The sequence below is a fragment of the Bradysia coprophila genome, unplaced genomic scaffold (genome assembly GCF_014529535.1).
Source record: "Bradysia coprophila strain Holo2 unplaced genomic scaffold, BU_Bcop_v1 contig_583, whole genome shotgun sequence".
Classification (NCBI taxonomy): Eukaryota; Metazoa; Arthropoda; class Insecta; order Diptera; family Sciaridae; genus Bradysia; species Bradysia coprophila.
This window is the reverse complement of record NW_023503823.1, coordinates 1,300,950-1,325,151: the sequence shown is the minus strand read 5'-3', so window position 1 is coordinate 1,325,151 and position 24,202 is coordinate 1,300,950. Positions and strand designations below refer to the sequence as shown.

The 24,202-nt window shown below is 33.8% G+C and overlaps 1 long non-coding RNA gene across 1 annotated transcript; it reads right to left on the bottom strand.

Annotated features, from left to right (window-relative positions):
* Positions 1-333: 333 nt before the first annotated feature.
* LOC119083236 lies at positions 334-23,824 on the bottom strand. The gene is made up of 3 exons (XR_005088826.1): positions 23,618-23,824; positions 6,713-6,720; positions 334-344 (listed from the first exon to the last, which is right to left on the bottom strand). It is a non-coding gene; the product is annotated as an uncharacterized LOC119083236 (long non-coding RNA).
* Between the last annotated feature and the right edge of the window lie 378 nt (positions 23,825-24,202).

Genomic DNA, 24,202 nt, shown 5'->3' with positions numbered 1-24,202 from the left:
TGTAGAATGGATTGTCGCTTATCTACTTCATACTTAATGAATGTTAAAAAATTCAAGGAGGAACGAATTTTCTCATAAGATTGTACGATTGCTGAACCTTTTAAAAATTAGACCCGAAATGAAATTGCAGTTTAATTTTTCCCTGTCACACGTACTACTCGCAAGCGTTCGTTTTACATGAGGTAAACATGCTACCATGGAATATTTACCCAATCCTTTTTTACATTATAACTTTAAACATATTTAATAAATACACCTACATTCAGCTACATAATCAAACATTACCCGGAAACTCATCGTTTAATGTTGTTATCACCGAGAAAAAATCTGGATTAAATTTTAATCTTTTTCGGATGAAATTAAGTGATCAAACCGACTTTTGGATATAAATCGAATTTATTGAAAATAAATTTTGGATAGAAATTGTTTCAAAGAACTAATGCAATTTTCAGACATAGCACCTGGGATTATTTTGAAGTTTTCTTTGCATATCAAATATGCCATATCTAGTTCGTAGACTAATTATGCCTAGACTGATATTTCGTACGACAAAATGTGTCCCCAACATCAGTTTGTAAAAGATGTATATTTCGGACGATTTTACGTAGAATATCATACCAATACATGTAGGCGTTGACATTTTTGGTAGTTGTCAATTTATATTTTTTTTCATTATTTACATATTTTCTTTTATATTTTATAAGGTCGACGCATTATAATTTGATCGCTTCTATTCATTTTTAAATAATTGTAGTTTTTCAAGAAATCATTTCGAAAACATTACAGTATAAAAGCTTACACATGCGCATTAGAGCTGTTTACTCGCGGTATACCTGCGGGTAATCCGTTCAAATGCACGCTTTTATACTGTAATGTTTTCGAAATGATTTCTTCGAAAACTACAATTATTTAAAAATGAATTAAATGAGTAGAATCGATCAAATTATAATGCTCCGACTTTATATTTTTTATTTTTCATTTGGGGAAATTTTTCATTTATTTGGTTTTTTTTTAATTTTTCTAACTTTCGTTTTTTTTAATTATGAGTATTTTGAAAATCGAGGATGACAAATGTAGTAAAGAATGAGTTAGCCAAAGAGTAAAAATTGGGATTTTCCAGTGTTTTTTTATGGATTACTTATATGTCAAAAAAGAGTTTTTCCGAAAATATTTCTACCGTTCTTGAAGCTACCATTACTCTGAAATCCACCTTCGACACATCATTTTCATATTTGAGTTCTTTTTATTCAGAAGATTTGTGTTGTAAACAAATTCAACTTCGTATCGAGGAAACACTTTTTACGTAATTTACGAAATCAAGCCTTAGATCTCTATGTTTTGTTTATTCTAAAATGAACTGGTTGTTCATCTTAGTTAAATAAACCAGGCAGTAGCGGTTCATTTTCGAAACGTCAAATAAGGGACCTAATACACTGTATAAAATGAACTCAAATGAACACTGACAAGAGATGTGAAATATTGGTATGTCTTTCAATTGATTAAACATTTAATCAGAGTTTTTCTCTGTGTGAACTAAAGTACTGTTGAAATTTAGCCAAAATTTGCATTTATTCAATAATAATAATAATTATCAATAATCCTCCTCATACGACATACGCCTACATAAAAATTAGGAATTATTTGAGACTGGAAAGTGTTGTTGTTCGCGTTAATTGAAACGCAATTCGCTATCGTCATTAAGACAAGGTAGGATCTAAAACACGTTGTTTTCCACATCCATCATCGTAAAAGCTTTAAACATTTTTACCTAACATCGATTAAGATCTTTCCGTGTAGGAGTACTTAGCGTTACCGTAAAGTTCTTATGCATACATCTTAATGAAATCATTTGTTCCATTTGAAATATTATTATCACAATCAATGAATGTGAAGCTCTTGTTGGCAACTTTGAAATTTATAAATTGAACGAATGTGGAACGTGGAAGTAGAAGTCGTAACTCTTGGCTTTTCAATTGATATATTGAATTAGCATTGACTGAAATCAAACATTATTTTCATTAATCTCAAAACAAATGTCTTAAAATAAATTCAATGAAATTGATTTTCGCAAATTTATTCCGCCAATGAAATCCATTTGCACATATTTTGTGTCGAAATGAAAAGAAAGTTAAATTTGATTAAACCGTGCATACCAGTGCCTATATTCGCGAAAATATTTTCACGAATTATCTAAAATTTTCACGAATTTTCTCAAATTTTCACGAATTTCTCAAATTTTTGTGAATTTTCGCAAAATGTTTTTTGTGAAAATTTGATAAATCAGCGAAAATTTCAGAAAATTCGTGAAAATATTTTTGCGAATATAGGCACTGGTGCATACCATTATGAAAATGAAAAAGATTTATTTTCAGTTCTCAATCGAAGATAGACAATGCAATGGCTGTGAATATAAAAGAAATTTCTTTAATAAATTCGCGTAAATTGATAAGATTTTGTCATTTTTTAGTCGAAATGTTGAATTTGACTTTCGTTAAGACGAATCGACACAACGCTAAATTGTAGCCCAAACCTTCGAGAAGACCACATCGTTTTGTGTTAAAATGCATTGACTTTGAGTAAAAATAACAAATGTTTGTGCTGGTGTGTGTAACCAAGTACGAGAAAACGCAATAGGTCACTAAAATTGTGGCTACAATTTAGCCTTGTGTCGATTCGTTTTAACTTATTTCGAGAGATCTTTTCATTTCAATGGCTGGAACTTTTGAAAATGAAATGCATATATTGTCAGAGAAATACTTTTCAAATGGAAGAGGATTAGGAAGAGGAAGAATATGGAATTTAGCTGTGAAGCGGACTTCAAAACTTTTGTCTACCTCCATCGTCATTACACTATCAAATTTTTGTGAGATTGATATGCTCAACTTTGGTATTTGAAAATTGATGATTGAAGGTGAAAAACTTCATTCTACAAATTTCACAATTTAGTTATGTTGAAACGTTGTTGTAATACTTCAAAGTTTATAAAGTTTACATTTAGTTGACATTATTCGTTAAAACTATGACAATGCTGTTGTCTTATCTCGAAAAGTTTGTGTCAATTCTCTTCCGCAAGTAGATCATAAAGTATTTCCATCATTTTTATGATTTTCCAGAGAGAATTTGCATATCTCCGACATTTCAAACATTTACATAGTAAATTGACTTATCAGTTTTGTAAGTACATAGTTAACACTTAACATATAACTGGCGTTATAGCAAATTCTCAAACATTTTTTTATTATTGATAATGTTATTCGATGTATTTTATAGCAGAAATTCATTCACATCCTATAGCCATAAAAACAACAATGGATAATAATCGAAATTTGACGATATCACTCCACTGTGAAATGTGATGCATACATGTAATATTATGGCATAGCAGAGGCTTATGTGACCCCAGCTGAAATAACAATTCACTCGAAGAATCTTCTGAATTTTTCATAAATCTTTTAGTATAATAAAATGTCCCTAGGCAAGTTAATGTAGTGCTCTACCATGTCTGCATACACAGAACGGATGCAGGGTGATGTTTTGATACGGAAAATATGGCTATGTGTCGAATTTATGTGTGTGTCGAGTCTAAATATCGAATTTGAGCAATGGCCGATGACCGTACAAAATACAAAGGCTGGGTGGATTGTAACGTGGATACAGATAGCAATGCGAGTGTGACATAATTTTTTTTTGTTTTTGAAATGTCAAACTTGTCAAACCTTTCAGAATTTTGAAATTTTTAATTTTAACGTGTTGCAAGTAAATAAAATCATCGAACGTCATAACCATAAAAACTGAAATTGAGTCTATTTTCCGCTATGCAATTTCCGTTCATCAGACGAAATTTCAATGATACAATTCCCGAGAAAAGACGACTTCGGACCAGGGCTTATTTTAAAGAATTTTAATTCGGAAATTTCCGAAAATTCTGAAAAAATTCCGAAAAAGTTCTGAAAAATTCCGAAAAATTATTTCAGAATTTTTCGGAACTTTTTCGGAATTTTTTCAGAATTTTCGGAGTTTTCAGAATTGAAATTTTCTAAAGTAAGCCCTGCTTCGGACAGTTTGTGCCTTGCAATAAGTAAAATATTTCCAAAGTAAATAAATCGATTCATGACCTAGATTTCTGCTTTTTATTTGACTAGAATTTTGCATTATTTTCTTCTCGCATTTTGAATGGAAATGGATATTTTTGTTGGAAAATGTGGGAAAATTCAAGAAAAAATGCTTTTGCAAAAATAGTCTCCGCATGCTTCGTATTTCGAATTCAACAGAATTCGTAATGTGATTCTAACACAATCTATTCAGTCTATTAGTCTAAATACTTTTCAAAATGGACGAAAGGTTGAACAAGATTTTCTATTTCCGATTAAAACCGTAACATTTTTGTTGCAGTTGATGACCTGTTTCTATTCGGCGAAAATTGAATTATTTTACCATCACCACCTCAATTAAGCCTAACGTAAATCGTTGCCCTACACCGTATTATTAAGCGTACATTGAATCATATTTACTCACACTTATATTATACAGATCTGCAAGTTCACAAATACTGAACTCCGGAATATGTTGTGGGTAGAAATTGAATGGAAAGTTCATGATGTTTAAGTTTCAAAAGTTTGTGTTTCAATGTAATTGATAATTCCATTCACTGAAAGTCATGGGTCTTACGGTCAAAAGAATTGTTGTGTCATCGCTTGATAACACGATAGCTATAAGTCATCCTCAATGGATTTCCAAAAAATAGTTAAATTAAAGTTAAATTAAATTAAATAATGAACCTTACGATCTGAAGGATATTTCCAACAGAATATCTGTCTCATACGACCACTTGACGTATTTTTTTCAACGTAATTTTCAACGTATTTCCAAAACCTTTTTTTTGATGATGACTGACCTAAGGTTAAGTTCGTTAATGGAAAATGCTGAAGTAATAATCTTGATGTCGATGATAGAAAAAATCAACCAGTGTGAACTTTGCGACCAGAGTTTCATATTTGTTCTTGGTCTAATCAAGAAATTCGACCTCTTTCCAGGGTCATTTTAGTAGACATCGCTTGTTTGAAAATGTGAGAATAAGTTCCGTTTGTGTATTCTGACAATTTGACTTGAATCAATAAAAGGAATGAACAATGAATGAATGAGCAAGACAAAGAGCTGCTTTGAGCAAGACCAGTTTATATGTTTCTTACAATTACAAAATTCGATTGCGAAAACTAGTCAGTCAAGGGATCTGACCCACCCAAACGGCGTGGCTCAGATATGTTTAGCTTGATAAAAAGCTGGTGTCTATGGATGCATTCTATAAATCTGTTTGATTCAGTTTTCAGTGTATGAAAAAGTCGACCGTCAGCGATTAAGCGGATTTAAAAGCTGGAACTGAATTTCAAAAGTTGAATGATGAATGAAATAACATTTTTTACTGGATTGAGACGATTGGTTCCTCCTTCGAATACTTCGAAAACATACGAGCAATTTTGCGTTGATGGGATTCGACACTTATGTTGAGTTATCCATTGTTCAGACTAAATGCCAGAATACAATGGAAAGCGCAGCGTAATTGTGGATCCCATCAACGCAAAATTTTTCGTGTGTTCGTGATATTTATTATCAAATACATGCTCTAAGCTCTATGTTTGAGCTTCTAATAATTAGCGGTATTAGCGGTAATAATTAGTAATTCTAATAATGGTCATGGCTACCGTGAAACTAGGTTCATTTCATTTCGTACACAAAAAGTACGTTCTGTACACAAAACGTCCCTTTTGTACACACACAAAAAATATTTTGTACACAAAATTAAAGATTTTGTACACAAAATTGATTATTTTGTACACAAAAGGTCTGTTTTGTACACAAACAAAAATATTTTGTACACAAACATAACTGATTTTGTACACGGAAACCGTAACAACGTACACAGAAAACACTATTCGTACACAAAATCTTGTTAAGCTTCTAGCAATTTTTTGAATTAGCTTTACGCGATCTCAGCACATAAGTTATCAAGTGTGACAAAACAAAGAAGCTTTATCACAATGAGAGTTCTCAATTGGCTGTGTTTTTTGATTTTGAGAGATTTTTTTATTATAAACATAAATTGCATTGAGCAGCACTTTCATTCCTAGAAGTTAATAATTAACAGAACAACGGCACCAAAAAGAAGAGGTAATACAGTTAGAGAAGAGAACGTGTAATTTGTGTCTGTAGTCTTTCAAAAGTATATTTGCTTAATTCAATCTTTTGTCATTGGACTACATCTTGTTTCGTACACTGTCTTTACTGTAGGATGATGTATTTTCTTTGTGCGGGGGCTCCGCCCCCAAACCCCCGCGCCTGCGGCGAGCTTTTCTTTACGCCCTGCAGGCTGCCGTACGTTCATGGGGCTCTGCCCCAAACCCCGCTAGGGGCTCCGCTCCTTAGACCCCGCAAGGGGGGCTGTACCCCCCTTGACCCCCCACTGCGGGGGCTGCCGCCCCTCGACCCCGCTTTTTTTTTTTTTTTTTATTATTCCACGGCCTGCGGCGCTGCTACATAAATAAATAATTTTTACCAATTACTTTCTCATCTCAAACAGCTCATTATTAAAACACGCTAACGTCGCTGAATCAATATATTCTTATATCTCTCAAAATCATCAAATTTATGTACAAAATGATATTTCTATGTGTACAAAATTATACTTCTTTGTGTACAACACGAACTTACTGTGTACAAAATGAACTTTTTGTGTCCAAATTGATCATTTTTGTGTACAAAATAAGCATTTTGGTGTACAAAATAATCATTTTTGTGTACAAAATCATGGTTTAATAATAAACAATAAACTTTTTGTGTACAAAATGTAAGTTTTGTGTACAAAACTGACTTTTTGTGTACAAAAAGAAATAAACCGTGAAACTATAGTTTAAGTAGCAAAGCTGTAAAGTCTTATATGATGGATCCAGTCAAACCGTTTTGTTTCATGGCAGGAAGAGCCATGCATTATGTAACAAATCATTTTGAGGTAATGGAATGCAACCACACGTTATTGTTTAATTCGTAATCCAATCAACCACTACAAGGCTGGAATACATCTAATTAATAGCCTGCAGGGCATCTAATTAATTTCGAGTAAATGACAGAAATAATAATGCGAGTATTTACCTTTGTAATTATAGATATTTAAGCACCTTGCATATAAAACAAAGCCTCAGCGTAATATTATGCTATGGTTACAGGGAAATTTCTATGAAGGCGTCTCTTCTTTGTGAAAATTGTTAATCTCTGTGATACACCAGCTGAAACAATACCGGGAAATTTCCGTTTCACGATAATAATAACTATGCTTAGCGTATGAAGTCATTTTATATATTCTTTCTCGAGATCAAATCATGAAATAGTGTAGCAAATTACATAGGAGTTTAGAAAATTGACGACAGAAATAGCTTCAAATTACGAAATTAATTAAAATCAATTTGATGACGAAAAAAAAACTCGAAACAACAAATTTGTACCTCTCTTGGCATTCGTTTTCCGAAAACCACAAAGCTTTTTTTTTTGTAAAATATCCAATCAAATTTACTGAAGAAAAATCTCACCATTGTGAAAGCCCGACAAAAATTTCTATTCAGGAGCCCGAAACCATATAATCAGAGTTAACAGCATGTTGAGCTGCATGCAGTTCTTATTCAATTGCTCACGATGTAAAAACCTTTTTCGACTTTTCTTTTGTGCGCCCGTTCAAAAGCCGACTTTCGTTCTGAATTAACAATACTCATTGCTGTATTGTATACACATTACAGCGAAAATTTATTACAAACGGAACATTCTTTTGAAATATTTCACACAAAAAATATCAGGCGAGTGGGCTACTTTCACCAAATATTTTCCATTTATGCGAAACTTGTAACCTGCTGCACGAGCTACAAGATTACAAGACATAACTTGGAATAAAAATGAAAAATCTTGAGTTTTATTGACCTCGGACTCGCCTCGGCACAACGAAATTCACACGAAAACTCTACTTTTCATCTTTTTATGTAAATTCATTTACTGATGTCTGAAAAGTATTAGTCGTAGTCGTTTCGTAAAATGTTGCTATTCCACTGTAAGATGTAGTGACAGTTCACAATAGGTGGAGGAAGAGAGAAATTTTCTTTTTCTAAATAAGCCCTAAGTGAGGAAATTCAACGAAATACTTCAAATGAAACATAACGTAATATATGTAGCTGGTAGCAGCACATCCTTACCTAATATGTAACATTTTTAAGCCTCATAAATAAAGAAATTCCTACAAGCCAGCGAAGCGTTGCTATTTTGCTGCTCGTGGTCATCTAGGACTATGATATTTTATTACGTGAGACTATAATGGCTAATGTGTACCTGTTATCACTGGGAAGTAATTATCAGAGCACGTGAAAAGAATATTTCTGCAGAAACGAAAAGAATGTTACATTTGGAAATTATGAGCTCTGAGCTCACATAGTAGCTAAAGTAGAACAAAGAAGTGCATGATCCGTGAAAAGCTTTATCTGGGCGGACATTTAAAATGATTTATTTCTCGTAGAATATTGTTGATTAAATTTAAATTTATTTGACCATTACACAGTCTGAACATTATTTCTGGATTGCGTAAATTGATTGCAAGAATCTGCTGGAAGTAGATTAACATTGGGTGAAGTTTCAGTTTTGTGTTCCACATACAACTATCAAAAAAATTGTTCAAGGTAGTCAGTACCAGAAACCAGAATTAAATTTTAATTTGCAACGTATTCCGGAAAAGAAAAGATAAAAACGTTTCGTAAAATATGCAATCGATGTGGCATAAAATGGAGCCTACAAAATAAAGCATTGCAGTTGAGCAAGTACAATATTTAGATATTTGCAGACACTGTGCTAATGGTTTCTACCGATGCAAGACTAATCCGATGCAATCGTAAAATTAGAATTGTAAATTGAGGCAAAGAAATGTTTGCATATTTAGTAGTGGCGTTCAACATGCTGTGCAGTATCCATGTGCCTAATAAAATTCCGAGGCATTCATGCATTCCTTAATACCTGTGAGAATTTCGCCATTCCGAGAAAGGTTCAGTTTTTGTATTTTTGTCGAATATAAGGGTACAATGCTTGCGTTCTTGCTTTTTAAAACGTTTTGTGTTGCATCAATAATGCTTTACATTGCATGTTTGTTGTTTTACAAATTTCGAGTTACTTTGTGCTCTTACTCTTATTGTCTAAGATTTTATTACAAACATGCAAAAATGTAGAATACAGCTAGATGGTAGGTAGGCTAATTATAGTCTGGAGATTTTGAGTTTTGACTGAAAAGCAGGTAAGTAACAGAGAAAGACAAAATTGACGATAAGACTCACATAGTAAAACGTACCTTAAAACAATTGAAGTAAAAGTCTTTTCATCAATATGATGAAAATTGTTACAACAAATGAAGCACTAGATCGACTAGATCCGACAATTCTGCTGCTGATGTGCTTGCCGTCTCTGAAAGATTAATGTACTTCTTGTCCACAAAACCCTTTACAACGTGAGACTCTAAGTCAATCGCGAAAAAATTGAGTTCTAGATGTAAAAATAGATAAATGTGAAATGACGGAACTTGCAAAACTTCAGCTATCTGATAACTGTTCACTTCGTTGGTATATTAAATTATCCGAAACATTCATAGACGTGCATGCAAATCTGCAATAACTCTGTTGCGAATGATCGATTAATATCATTTAATTACCTATATCGCATGCATAAACTGAAGTCAAGAATTTATTGATATTCGGCTTGCTTAATATCGGAACCGTTTCTTTTTGTAATTTGATTAGATTGCAACGTTCTTTTTTTTGCATACGGTGCCTTTATATATGTATCACATCTTTCAGAATGTACTTGTAAATTTATTTGTAGACATTAATTATTACACTCGTTCTTGTAGTGAATGTAAAAACTAGATAAAAGATAGCCTGATCGGATCAGCAAGATAACTTTGAGAAACAGTTCGATTTTCACAGAAAATTAATTCGTAGTCAGTGTTCATTCAATTTAAAATCAAATTTATTCTCTACACGAAATAACGAATATGTTTGTATTGTCTAGTAAATATTTTGTTCCTCGAGGTCTTTCTGGCAAAACACAATAACAAAGATCACATATTCCATAGTTCCTCCACATCAATACTAAGACCCTTAATTTTTTGACTGAAAGTTAGGGTCTTACGGCAGAAAATACCGAAGAATGTGGATCCGAAGACAAATTCATCATTGATTGAAAATGTGTGAAATGTCGTGAAAAACGTCAAATGTGGGCCATATTTTTTCGTTGAGGAGACGATAACTCGAGTAATTCTTAACCGACTTTGATGAAATTGGTTTTATTCGCCGCAGAATTAAATTCCTGATGTTAAGTTCGAATGTGAGGCTGATGATCTAGAAACTATCCCAGAAAAACGGGATTTTACGCTGTTGACTATTATTTCCGCAATACAGCGGGTTTTTTTTTCGTTAGGAACATATTTCATACTTTTTAGAGTTTTAAAAGTCATCGATGTTTCCAGGTTTATTTTGGCAAAAAAAAATGTAAAATATCTTAGCGAATTCAAATTTTGCGCCAAAATACATTCACTTAATTGACTGAACACCTCAATGACTTTTAAAACTCTGACATGTCTAATATCATGGGTGTGCGATTTTGTCCGTTGAGGAATTTTTCCTCAATTTTGGGCCAAACAAACAGTCACACCACACACATTCACAGACGATTTTCAAAAACTCTTCTTTTTTGGATAGCCGGCAACATTCCCAACAATTTAAAAGCCCATTTGAGCAATAATCGAATAATTTTCTATGTCGATTATAGAATTTTCAAGTTTAAAATTTACCCAATTTTTCATAGTTGGCGAACTTTGACGACACACCAAACATAATGCTTCGGCCAAATATTTCCAATTTAAACATTTTCTGTTTTATTGGACTCTAATTAGTAGAAAAACACTAATTAGGGCAAAAAATATCTCGCAGCATATTGTTGATAGAGATCGAAATATGAGATTTTACCAGTAGTCGCAAATTCAGCTTCAGTGAATTGGCGCAAGTTGTAAATGAATAAAAAAAAAAAATCACTTTTTGACATCTAGGGATGGTAAGAATATTCTGTGGTCCCCTTCCATCCTGATCCCCGAACCATCGCACACCCCTAATGTCTAAAGTTCCAATGTTTTCTGAATGATAACTAAGTTCACCAGTAATAATCGTCTAGCATAACAATTTAAAGAACGAAGTTCAAATCATTAAATGAAATTACTGAAATTACAAGGGACCTCACCCACCGAAGAGGTGGGATCTAATTTTTTTACCAGTAATTGAAGAAACAATTAAATTTTGTTAAATTCGAAAATATTCATTTTAGTACGTTGGTACTTACCTTTAACCGTCTCAATGGGCGAGGGAGGCCGTGTACTTATGGCAAATGCAAAAATGTAAGATGATGAAAGCCCTTGAACCAATTCGTCTTTTATAAGAGGCGCTTTGAAGTAAGTGAGAAATTATTTATGTAGAAAATTACATGGGTACATGTCTGAAAGAGAAGACTAAGCATGAGTTAATGAACTGAGCCTGTAAATAATTCTGTAGCACATTAGAAAGAAAATCTTCTTATACATGAACGGGACCGGATCCAAAGATTTGTTTTGTAAAAAAAACTGAAGACGAACAAAAGCTCCTCACATTTTACTTTGATAAAATTCGTAATATAAACACCGTGCTAAGCGGAATACCTTAACTAAAATATTTGAAATACATGCTGTGTATTCACTGAATTTTAACACTGCTTAAAATTCCGTTCTCGATTTCATTGTCAGACAGTTTGAATGACAAAAGGCAAATAAAGCTTTCGTCTCTCTCTCTCTCTCTCTCTTCCTCTTGCTCATTCACATATATTTTATACTTTGGCCACTTTTTGGTTTGATCAGCGAGCACGGTCTTCAAAAAAATTGTAAAAATATTTTCCCCAAGAGAAAACAGTGAATTGTATACATGACGAGGTGCTATCTACCGGCTGTACTATATTTCTATATATGGCCTGCACGGATACATAATTTATAAAATTGTAAACATAAAGACACGGGGGACATTTGTGTATCGTACGGAAGTTTGTATTCAAGAAAACTTCTTTTGAATAAGCTGAGCATGTCCACAGGCAATTCATTATTTGATATAGGTAAATATATTGGTTCCTGAAATGTAACGACGATATTTGGCCTAAAACAACACGAGTATTTTCTCAAAAGTTTCGTAGTTAATGTGGACAAAACTGAAGAAAATACATTTCGGAAGAAAACAAGGAGCCTGTGGGCATACACACAGTCTTTCATATTTATATTAAAACAGTTGAAATATTAGAAATTTGAACTTTCGTAGAGCTGCCGCGATGTTTTTAAGAAATTCGGGATTTCAACGTAATTGAAATGTGACAAATTTAGCATAGTTCTACAAGGTTCGTTGAAATTTCTTGGGTGTTGTCTCGCTATGGTGTGGCCACAAGTCAGCCGAGAAAATGCAATTTCCAACTTTTTTCCCGATGTAACGTTTTTCCGAAGTTTCAGTGGAGGTGAGAAAATTACTATTTACATGCTACATGCGTCGAAAACCGTACTTTTCATGTTTCAAGCATTTCTTTCGAAGCCTTCAGCATGTAATATATATTATGCATCTGTTGCCAAGATTGATATTTTGACGTGTTGGACATTATTGCCCTAGCCGAAGGCGTGGGCCATAATGCCTACACGTCAAAATAACAGTCTGGCAATAGGTGCATATCATATTTTATTTGTCGAGAACAGATATATCGAGATAAACAAAAACTCCCTAGAGGGATAAGCTCGAGATTATCGTTCTAGACAGATAAAATCCATTACATAACTCGGGATAAAAATGAAAAGTCTCGTTTTCGTGTGTTTACTGACCTCGGCTTCGCCTCTGATGAACAAAATTCACACGAAAACTCTACTTTTCATCTTTTTATCCCTAGTTATGTAAAATACTATTTCTCGCCTGAGTTGTGAAATAGCTATTTGTTAACCAAGGGAAGAAAAAAGGTGAGATTTCCTATTTCTGCCCGAGGTGAACACAACGTTTTTCATGCTTACGTTTTGTGAAAATCCGTTTTTTCGTCCACTTTGAAGAAAATAAAACAAATAGCGCGTTTTGGTATTCAGCGATTTTAGGTCAGGAAATCATCATTTTCTCACGCAATATGGCTGAACCCACGAATTTAGGGGAAAAACGATTGAATGACAACAAAACTCAATTTTCATAACGCTTCTAAGTGGACAAAAAAAGAGTTTTTGGCATCGTTAGCTATTAACTTTTGTTTTTGTATGAAGCAAGCCGATCAATGAAACCTTTAAAGGATATTACCTAAAAGTTTCCTAAAAGCTCTAAAGCTCTAAAACTTCATCTACATCACAGGCCGAGGTTCAAGCTGTTTTCAAACAACCTATTATTTTGACAACATACGAAACTTTGTACAAACCATACGCAGACCTAGCCGATTACAAATGTCATAAAAAGTTTAAAAATTCTGCTGTTAATTACGTACAATTTTCAACCTAATAAATTCTCCCCCAACCATTTAAGCTGTTTCATTAAAAACCGAACACTTAATTCAAACTTAACATAAACAAAAAGCCGAGTTGTGATGATAAACAGCGATATCATTGAGTTCCCATCCGTTACACATTTCGAAAATTAAAACTTTCCGCCCAATTATTTCCCCAATTTTTCGAATTTACAAAGTCATAGTCTTGTATGCAAAATATTTATGGCTCGTGCTTCGTACACAGACGAACAACATAATTTATCACAATCTCTCAGCCACCCATTCTCTGTGTGTTTGTACGACTCATATGCGATGGCAAAAAAGTATCCTTCTCGACACCAAAGTGGCAACGTATAATATTTCGCTTCACATATATAAACACAGGAAAACAAATCTGTTGAAAGCTTTCGAAAATTGATGGCTTAACAGAAGTAGGATGCGGTGAGCGTTGTTCGTATGTGATAATTAAAATTTAGTCTTTTGTTCGAAGCGATCAACTTCTGCGAAACGAATCAGGTCGATTCAATGGGAATGAAAAAAATAAATTTTAATTAAAAAACCCACATGGACATTGTATTATTCGAACAGATTCGCTTCGTACCATGTAAATAACGTTTAAAATAAATATGGTGCGGTTTCCAAATCCATGCCATAAATGGTTTTGTTCTAAGGACAAAAAACGTTGTCGGAAATTTGATTTTGTTTCAATATTCTACATACGCGCAACAAATGAAAAAAATAATCTTTTTTTTCACAATCCTCAGCAGCCAGCGAAGGAATTAAATAGTCGTATTCATCATGTGATTCTAGCAGAGTTATTGTTCGACTTACACACGGAATTATCTTCCATTCTACAGACATAAAATCAGTCGCAAACCCAATGTTCAACACTTTGTAATGTTATGTAATTGATTCAAATCTTTTCGGCTAAACATCTCATTCAAAGGCTTTGAATCAAAGCTAAAAGTTAGGAATGTTATGAGAACAAAATCCTTCGATAACCTAAAATCATAACTTTCCAAGCCACACATTTTGTAGTCTCTTCACCAATCATCAATTGTTGGTCTTTGTAGTAAACAGTCAGTGTCGAACTCGAACGTCAGACTTAATAGCACGACTTTGTTCAAATTGTTCGGTCTAGCATTATGAACATTTTGATAGTCCCCCCACAATAACTAAAGTTTATTAAACCTGCAAGAACGATGGTTTTATTATGAGTTCGCTATGCCCTCCAAGCTGCGGTTATGGTAATATATTTCGTCATAAGACATACACCTTCCATCTCCTCTACTGCACATAAAACTGAACGTTAATATAGTAAACCATTTTCCTGAGCTGAGTGCTCTACAGCATAATGCAAGTATATCTCAATGGATATATTTCGGGTATATTGCTGAAAATGTGAACGAAGAACATTGCCCCATAAATATTTACTTTAAAAACCTTCGAAAAAGGAAATGTTGACGGGATATGATGTTAACCATTTTCCAGCTAAAGGCTGTCGCCCTCTTAAAATGTGAATTAACATTTTTCGTATGCATGATGAATGTTGTAATTTGTCGGAAATGAAGAATTTGAATGGATCAAAAAGATGTGAGAAAAGTATCAGTGTCTGCAATCTATTAAACCTATTAGAAACGGCAAACGCATCATGCTATAATCAACGAATCTTTTACTTCTGTTGTTGAAAATATTTTCTGATCTTTGATATTCTGATCTTTGTCGGTCCATTTTTGTAATCGTGGTCGATGCAGATGACATCCCGTCGTTGATAGAATAGATTCAATTTTTTTGCCTCAATCTTTGATGATCTTTTTAGCGAGTGGGAAACAAAAACGGAAAATCTTGTCCCACCATTCGCATGTTATTCGCTCATATTCTCCATTCATTCAATCATTCCCCCCAGTCATTCGTTCATATTTTCCTACCATTCGACCATATTTTCCTTCTTTCGCTCATATTTTCCCTTCATTCGCTCAGAATTTACCTTTGTTCGTTCCAGTCATTCGCTTATATTTCCCTTCATTCGTTCAAATGGCGAGTGCAGCCTGTCCCACCATTCGCTCTGGTTGTTTCCGCCTCGCTTTTTAGAATAAGAGTGAAAGAAAGTAGGGGACTGTCCATAAATGACGTCCACGCCGTGGCCTCTACGGTAAGGCGGAAAGTTTGACCAAAGTGAACCTTCATGCTAAAGGTTTTGGAAAATGGTGTACAATAGGGGCGTGGGGTTCTAAAAATGGCGAAAAAACTGTGAACGTAATTTATGGACAACCCCTAGGAATCGTTCAAGCGTGTACACACATGTGGGAAAAATTTATTTTTCTGTCAGTTTTAAACGTTTTTCCATTTAAATATGAAGATCTTTACAATGTAAATGAAAATTTTGTAAATTGCATTTAAACTTTGGATTGATTTGATTGTTGGTAAAGACACAACGGAACATATTACTCGAATTTTCATAATTTCATAACATTGAGAGCCTTAGTAGTATTCAGTAGATCAGAACTGTAGTAACAATTTTAACATATAAAAGACTCGGTCGTCTGACAATCCCAAAGTGTTATTTTACTATTTATTTACAGTTCGTCAATGTGATCATCCCTATCTTTATCTAACATACTTAACGATACACCCGATACGACATATAGGATGGAAATACTCTCTAATGGACCAACATATCGATTAAGCTACCTACACCTACCCTTTTAAGATTTTTTTTTATAAATTCATATATTAGGATTGAGGGATACTTTTGAGGATATGTGGACACGGCACACACAGAGTTTGTTTAAGAGAAGATAAAGTCGCTTCACTATGATATTTTACAAAGATTATGATTCCCAAATCCTGTTTAGATTGGATCGGATCTGAAACTGAATAGTCTTCTGTAGCAGAAAAATAGGATTGCAGAATAATACGAGAAAAAATCGCAAGTCGCATATAACAAAAGTTTCGTCAAAGAACAATGCTAATGTATCTTGTGAAAGGCAAGATGTTTTTCGATTTATTCAATAAATTATCTTCGTATAAACATTCCATTTCAATCATTTTTTCATCTCATTTATAAAATGATGAGCTCCTAGGCTAAAAATAAACCCTTTTGACCTTTATATTCGATGTTGTTATGTCCTAGCTTACCAATGTCAACATTTTCGCTGAGATTAAAAGCCTTCCAGCCCGTAACGATAACATTTTCTTAGCAGTAGAAAACTTTAATAATATCAACGGCGCATGTATAGGTAGCAAATGCTCATCATCAAACTGAATATATTAACATCGTTTATAATTTCCTTCACTGTTAAGTCAAGGGTCTTACGTCAGAAGGTACGTCTTGAAATTCGGTTTTCATAAATTTGGTTTCAGTTGACGTAGAATGCAATTCATTATGTCAATATCATAACTGCAACCATGTCTGACTGACAATATCTCGCCTGTAATGTATTCTTTTTCCAGCTATCACCAGATTAATCTGCATGTAACATTGATATCATTGCTATCAGTTCAATAAACATCTTATTGAGATCACCACTGGTTTTACATCTACCGAAAAGGTTATGGGCCCAGTTTACGTAAAATAATTTAATTTTGTCACATCAATTCACATCAATAGGGACAATGTATCTATTTTCTGTTTTGCAAGAGCGGTAAAATGGTGAAGTTGCAGAGGCTTCTGCCTTCCTGTGTTATCATCTCCCAGCCCAAGAGTGCTGAAATGTATGTTTTAATTTAGAGAATGAAATTTTGAAGTTAAAATAAACGAATGTTTCAATGTATTTTGCAAGTTTCATTAATCAAGGGACCTGACCCCACCAAAAGGTTGGACCTAGTAAACAATGTGATAGAAAACATTTTACGAACGCTGATGCTGATAAATTTAACAATTTCACAACCAGACTAACTGAAGTTACACATTAAAAACTTCGTGCGAACTGGCTCCAGATTTTCGTTTTTGTGTGCTTTAGCTCACTATTTTGGATTTTGGAAACTGATCGAATTAAGAAGTGAAATTAAAAATTTGACGCTACACGTAAAGCAAATAATTTCGAGTTTAGTTCACAAGCATAGGCGTAGCATACATTTTCTTAATAATTGAATGAAAAAATATATCAAAAATGGTCACTCCATCGCTGAGATGAATTTTATTTAGTAAAATGAATCAAGACTGAAACATTAAGACGAGAAATTAAAAATCTGACGCTACACGTAAAGCAAATAATTTCGAGTTTAGTTCACAAGCATAGGCGTAGCATACATTTTCTTAATAATTGAATGAAAAAATATATCAAAAATGGTCACTCCATCGCTGAGATGAATTTTATTTAGTAAAATGAATCAAGACTGAAACATTAAGACGTGAAATTAAAAATTTGACGCTACACGTAATAGCATGTGAAATATCGTAACGTAATTTATAAGAACAACCAATTCAAATATGACTGTGAAACGCTTTAATTCAGTGCAAATAATTGAACAGGATGCTATACATATACTGTATGTACAGTATACATGAGGAACGGGGCCATCTAGAATAATTTTGTTCAATAAAAACGTTAATTGCTTTTGGCTTCAGATGATAAATTTTATTAGAAAGAAATTTCGAAAGCAATTTGGTTCTAGACATTGATTTCATACTGAAAGGACGTACACTCCAATAGAAAAGTTTTCTAAAATTAAAAGGAATTTATCCACAGCAAACGAAAGATTTACATTTTTGGGTAAAGAATTTTAATTTATCAAATGGGAAAGTGTGTCTGAATGATCCAGTTATGGGTAATTCGTTTTGTAACTTCAAGAATTTGGTCTCTTTAAATTATAAATCGAGTAAATGAAAATTTAGCAAAGTTTTTTAATTAACATGAGTTGTAATTGAATGAGAGATCATTGTATACACGTCATGTAAGTTCACAAATTTAATGCATGGATGTGAGCGATTCGACTTATTGTTAGCAATTCTAATATCTTTATGACCGATCAGTATGCTGTGTATGTAAGCAACCTACCTTAAGTGGGCAGCACATTTATTGTTTCAATAAATATTCTTCTTCTTACAGTAAATAATACTTTGAACATCTACTAAGTCGATTGCCCATCTTATGGAGATTCGAATATTTCACAATTTTCAGGAAGTTTGTTCTAGGGAATGCAATCCCGGTACCAATCCCGGTACCAGTACCGGAAAATCCCAGTCCCGAATCCCGGTATTGATCAAAAAATCCCGAGATTAGTACCGAAATTTAAAATCCAGTTTTCACTGACAAAAAAGTTTCGAAAAACTCACCTGTTGGAGGTAACTTTGTCTACAGGTATTACAGGTATTACAGGTACATTATCTGCCGCAGCTGTATTTTTTGCATGGGGCGCTACAGTTGTGGCAGCTATTGTATATTATCTGGAGACAAAGTTACCTGCAACAGGTGAGTTCGAATCTTTTTTGTCAGTGTTTTTTGATAAAATTTTGAAATCGATCAACTTGTATGATTCAAACTACTATGGCAATATAAGATAAACATTGAAACATAGGATTAATTAACGTTTTTCTCTTATGTCGTATTATTTGCAAACACAGAAAAAGACGTTTTTAAAACTACGATGGCTAGCAACGCACTTCACGCATGCATGATCATAGTGGTCGGCTGCAGAAAGTACTCTATTTTACATGGAAATATTTTTATAGTGTTCTACGTTTGTATAATACACTGTCCAGTTTCAGTACTCTATTTATCATCCATGCTTGAAGTGTTTAAAATCTTTCTGGTGAGTGTCTGCTGCTCATCAAACCAACTAGCGTTGAATCTGAACGTGCATTTCCGGCTTGCCGTTACTTGCGTAGTAAAATATATTGTGGATTTAGGCGATATTTCACAAAACTGCCACTAATTGACGCTGTCGGAAAGTCGGTCTTCTGTCACTTCACACGATTTATATTTTCAAAGGCAGCGTGCTTGAAAATTTACATTACCTAACAAATCAATTAATTTTTAAATCACAAAGCACAAAAATTTGCGATTGTGACGACAACAAGTCCCACAACTTATACGTTCAAGATTGAACGATGATACGTTAAGTGCATTGTGAGCATTTTTCCAAAGAGAAAATTGAATTTACAATGTGACATCTACGCTGTTGCAAACATAAGTTAAAGTTACCCGGCCTTCACACAGCGACGTAAGTATCGAATTTCTTTTGTCGTAGTGTCAAATTTGATATTTAGAACAAAATAAATTCGATACGTGTTTCACTGTGAGTAAGCACACTTAACTGTACCATTAAAAAACTTAAAAAAATGAGAATAAAATGAAAATAATTTCTTTTACTGATAATTAATCCATATCTTTTCAGTACCGGAAATCCCGGTACTGGTACCGGTACTGAGTTTCTCAATCCCGAATCCCGGGATTCAAAAATCGGTACGGGATTGCATTCCCTAGTTTGTTCACATAGTTCCACTACAACTAATAGATTACGGAGTTTGTTCATGTGATGAAAGAGAAGCAAATACTTTAACAAATTCCCCAAGGCAAGTTATAATTAAATGGTCTGCGGTTTTCTCGCTCTGACCATAACACTCTATTGTCCGTTTGATAAGCGGGTTTCTGTGGGTTTTGATTTTTGTTTTTTATACGTTGTCAAATTCAAGTTTTTTATAGGAAGGTTACGTAGATTGCTTGGTGGAAAAGGACTTCACCTCGCACGAATTTAATACATTGGACGGCATCTGACACTACTCTGAAGCCTCGTGCTTCCATCTAATTAGTAACCACATACTAGGCGAGACAATCTTAATCTATTTAATAACTTTAGAAATTGGGAAAATTAGCTGACGTTGATGATCATGGCCCTACGTTAGTGAAGGGATGCTGAAAAAATCGTCATTTCCTGTCTTGGTACGAAAAATACTACTTTCTATCTATTGATAAAATATCGAAACTTCGTCGCGTATTTCCGACGTCGAGTAAGAAAATTTGTGTTCCGAACTTATGCTGAAAGGCTTTCGTTTCTTAGCGAATTCGATTCCAGAACTCGCCTCTGACTCGTGCTAAAAGCTTTTTAGCATGACGCGGACGGCAGTGAACCTTCGAAAAGAAATGCAGGTTACAGTTACGCTTGTGTGAATGGTAGTGGTAAAATCGTATAGACACATGGACAGAACGTTAGTTTATACATATGAGTGGAGCACCTGAAACAAAGCTGAAGAAAATTCATGTCTAAAAATCACTCACGTTCCATAGTGTATCCCATTTCCCAGTGCCTATTCAAGGAACATAAATTCTACAAAATTCCCTAATTTTAGATTCTGTACAATCCAAGCGCATTTTTCGTTTTCGAACCAAAATTTTACGTTATTCTTACAAAAAAAGAAAACAGACTCCAATTTCATAGCCCAAGTAAATTAGAGGCAGTGAAATTTCAGCATGACTTCGCTTCAGCTGTTTTTCAGCTGATTCACACAAACAATCAAAACGTCTTTATACGGTTTTACCTTACCACAATTGCGTGGAGCAGTTTCAACCATATAAACAGTTTTGATTGTATGTGTGAATCAGCTGAAAAACATGCTGAAATTGCACTGCTCTCTGACTGTATGAATAAAGGTACAGTTAATTACCCGTTCCTTCAGTTTTAATTATGAAAAACATGAGAGGATATTAGATTGTTGCATTTATTGAGTGCTTGCTGAAAATGTACTGCAACATCATTTTTCATTCGATGTTTAATGCTGTGCAAGGCAGAATAATCACATTTAACCATAAATTCAAACGAGAGAGAAAAAATTGTTCGACAAATTGAATTTAGCTGTAATTCATTCAATTATTTCACTATTTCGCAACATTATTTATTCAATCAGCCCAGGTTTTGTACATTTAAAAATGTTTTTAATATTGAAACTTTTTCCGTTATTTATTTCAATCACAAAATGACGAGGGTGTGCATTTCGTTGAATCATGATCTATAAAATAGATTCATTCGTGTAATTTGAAGAACATATTCAATTAAAAAGGGAAAAATGTTCAAAAACTCGTTTTTTACTGTGTACATTTCAAGCTTTTGATTCCAAATAATGAATTAATTATAAACAGAGGCAATACGTGTAATTAATGTGTGAATAACTGCATTGATTTACATTAAAAGTATTATATGAAATTATTTCAATATTCAGAAAATTTACAGCACATAGTGTTCTGTTTCAGCAGAAAAAGTAAAAAAAATGGCAAATTTAGGAATTATGGAATAAATGAAAAGAGAGACGCTATAGAGCGCTACAAAAAATGATAAATTTGATCGAAAATTTCATCTAAAATGGAAGCAAAATAAAATGATCGAGTCTGGATTTTGACAACTGAATTTCAATTGTCAAAAACCAGACTCGATCATTTGATTTTGCTTTTACCTTAAAAGTTGTCTAATTTTAACAAATAATGGGGATTATTTGGAGCTCGTTAAAGAACTAAAAATTTGCGGTGAAACTTGAGCAAAGTTAAGTTAAGGCAACTATTTCGAAAATATCCTAAAATTGCATCTGCAAGTGTTTAGATGTGTTTGAATAAGGGAGGTAGAACGACCTCGTCAGGAAAGTGTGTAAATGGATAAGGCTCGAAACGAAGCTGAATCGAAAATATGACGAAATTTGTATTTATGTACATTGTACAGTAGTGCGATCAAAGTAGTGCGTAAATGGATTTTCATATATACTTTTGAGCACTACATTTTAAATGTACAATTTACGAATGAGTTGGTCTTATCGTGTTTTTGGGAGTTTTATCCGTACATCGATGTACACTTGATCCGTACACTGCTGTACGATTACTTATCCGTACATTATAAGCTGTTCGAAATTACATTCACTCTTTTCAGCAGCCCGTTAGTTCAGCTATACGTCTGAGTCTGGCAAGTAAGAGGTGCCGGGTTCGAATCCAGTGCAAGCGTTTAATTTTTTTTTATTTTTTTTTGTTTTCTCGTCAAAAACCATAAAAGCAGACGATGTGATATGATTGTATTATTACGTATCATCAATTAAGTTGAATTTATTCTTATTGGGTGATTGAAAGGTATTCTTTCGATTTTACTTTGCTTTTTTCATTAAAGCGCCCAATTTAGCAATAAATTTCTTTGTTTCCGGACCCATGCAACCCATGCAAATACTTTTGTTTCAAAGAAATGTAATGGTTATGGTTATGTCTCTCTGCTTATTTTACTTCTGGACATTTCACACAAGATCTTTTTCGACCGTTTTACCGCAGAGGCATTTATGTTCCTCACATATTTGAGTGCCTAATCGAAGACCAACACCAATCCAAGCAGAATTGTTATCCAGTAGTAATCCTAATTGACTCGATGGGATCACTTGCAACCACTTTGAAGATTCTTTAGTCGATGATGCAAGTTGTTTGGCACGAGTTTTCAGGTCACCATTTTCTAGCAATTCATTGAATTGATTTTTGATCTTCGGAATGTCCCAATTTTTGTGTTCCTTTTTAAGAGTCTCGTTATCTTTAGTCATAAATTGTGAAAGTCTACATAGGACAGGATGAGCATCTTAAACAAATAAAATACGTTTCACGTTCAGCTCCACTGGAGATTCTCCAGTACACTTCGAGTTGAAGGAATACACCATGTTGATTATATGGTACTCGTCAACATAACTCCACTTAAGTTCTCGTTAAGTTGTCCTTAACCTCAATTGATTGACGTTGACTGCGTGCAAAACGCTCTGTCAATTCTTTCAACATGTCTGGCAGCTGGGATCGTGTCTGACGTTTGGAAGGCCATGAACACGATATAATAAAATAAATTACGAAAATATTAAAATGATTGTAAAAAAGGTGGTATATTCCCGCAGCTCCCTTGTAATAAGAATACATGTGGAGCGAATAATATGACGAAAACAAATAAACCCCAGGAAAAGTAAAGACTTATATTATGTTGAGTTGAGTTGGTTGAGTTTAGTGTCAAAAATTCAAAATTTTGGACCTCTGCACACAACCTACTATAACACAATTGTGAAAGCAAGCCTAAGGTTGTGATCTCGTAAAATTTGCACTGCTTCAAGCATCGATATAATATAGGATAGATTGGTACACACGAAGAACGAAAATTCGGAAATATATCACACACACAACGACAACAATTTTTAATCACAATACAAAATAAAGCGAAAGGACATTCAAAGAGAAATTAAAAAAGGAAGGGGACATTAAGATTTTGAAATATTTGTATGGCTTTATTCCGCGCCCTTTCTTAGAACGTGGGTTACGTTACGCATACATTCATACATTCTTTCGGCACAAACATTCTTTATGTGTATCGATGGTTTCAAGTAGAAATCATTACCAAATTACTGAAGAATTTGTAATTTCACCTTTCATTCTATTGTTCAGCATCGTCTGGTAATTTTAAATTTTCAATCTGCTCTTGAAGGCATTATATTTCCGTCAGAAAATTTTGTCAGTTACATCGACAAAAGGCAAAACATAATCTAGAATTCCATTCGAATAGGGAACTCATTAAAATGGATAATAAATTTTTAATTTCCAACCTTACAGATCCGTTTGAAGGTAACATCTAATGTCCATTGGAATGTGACTCCAATGATTACGATTCGTATTAAGAGGAGATGAGATAAATG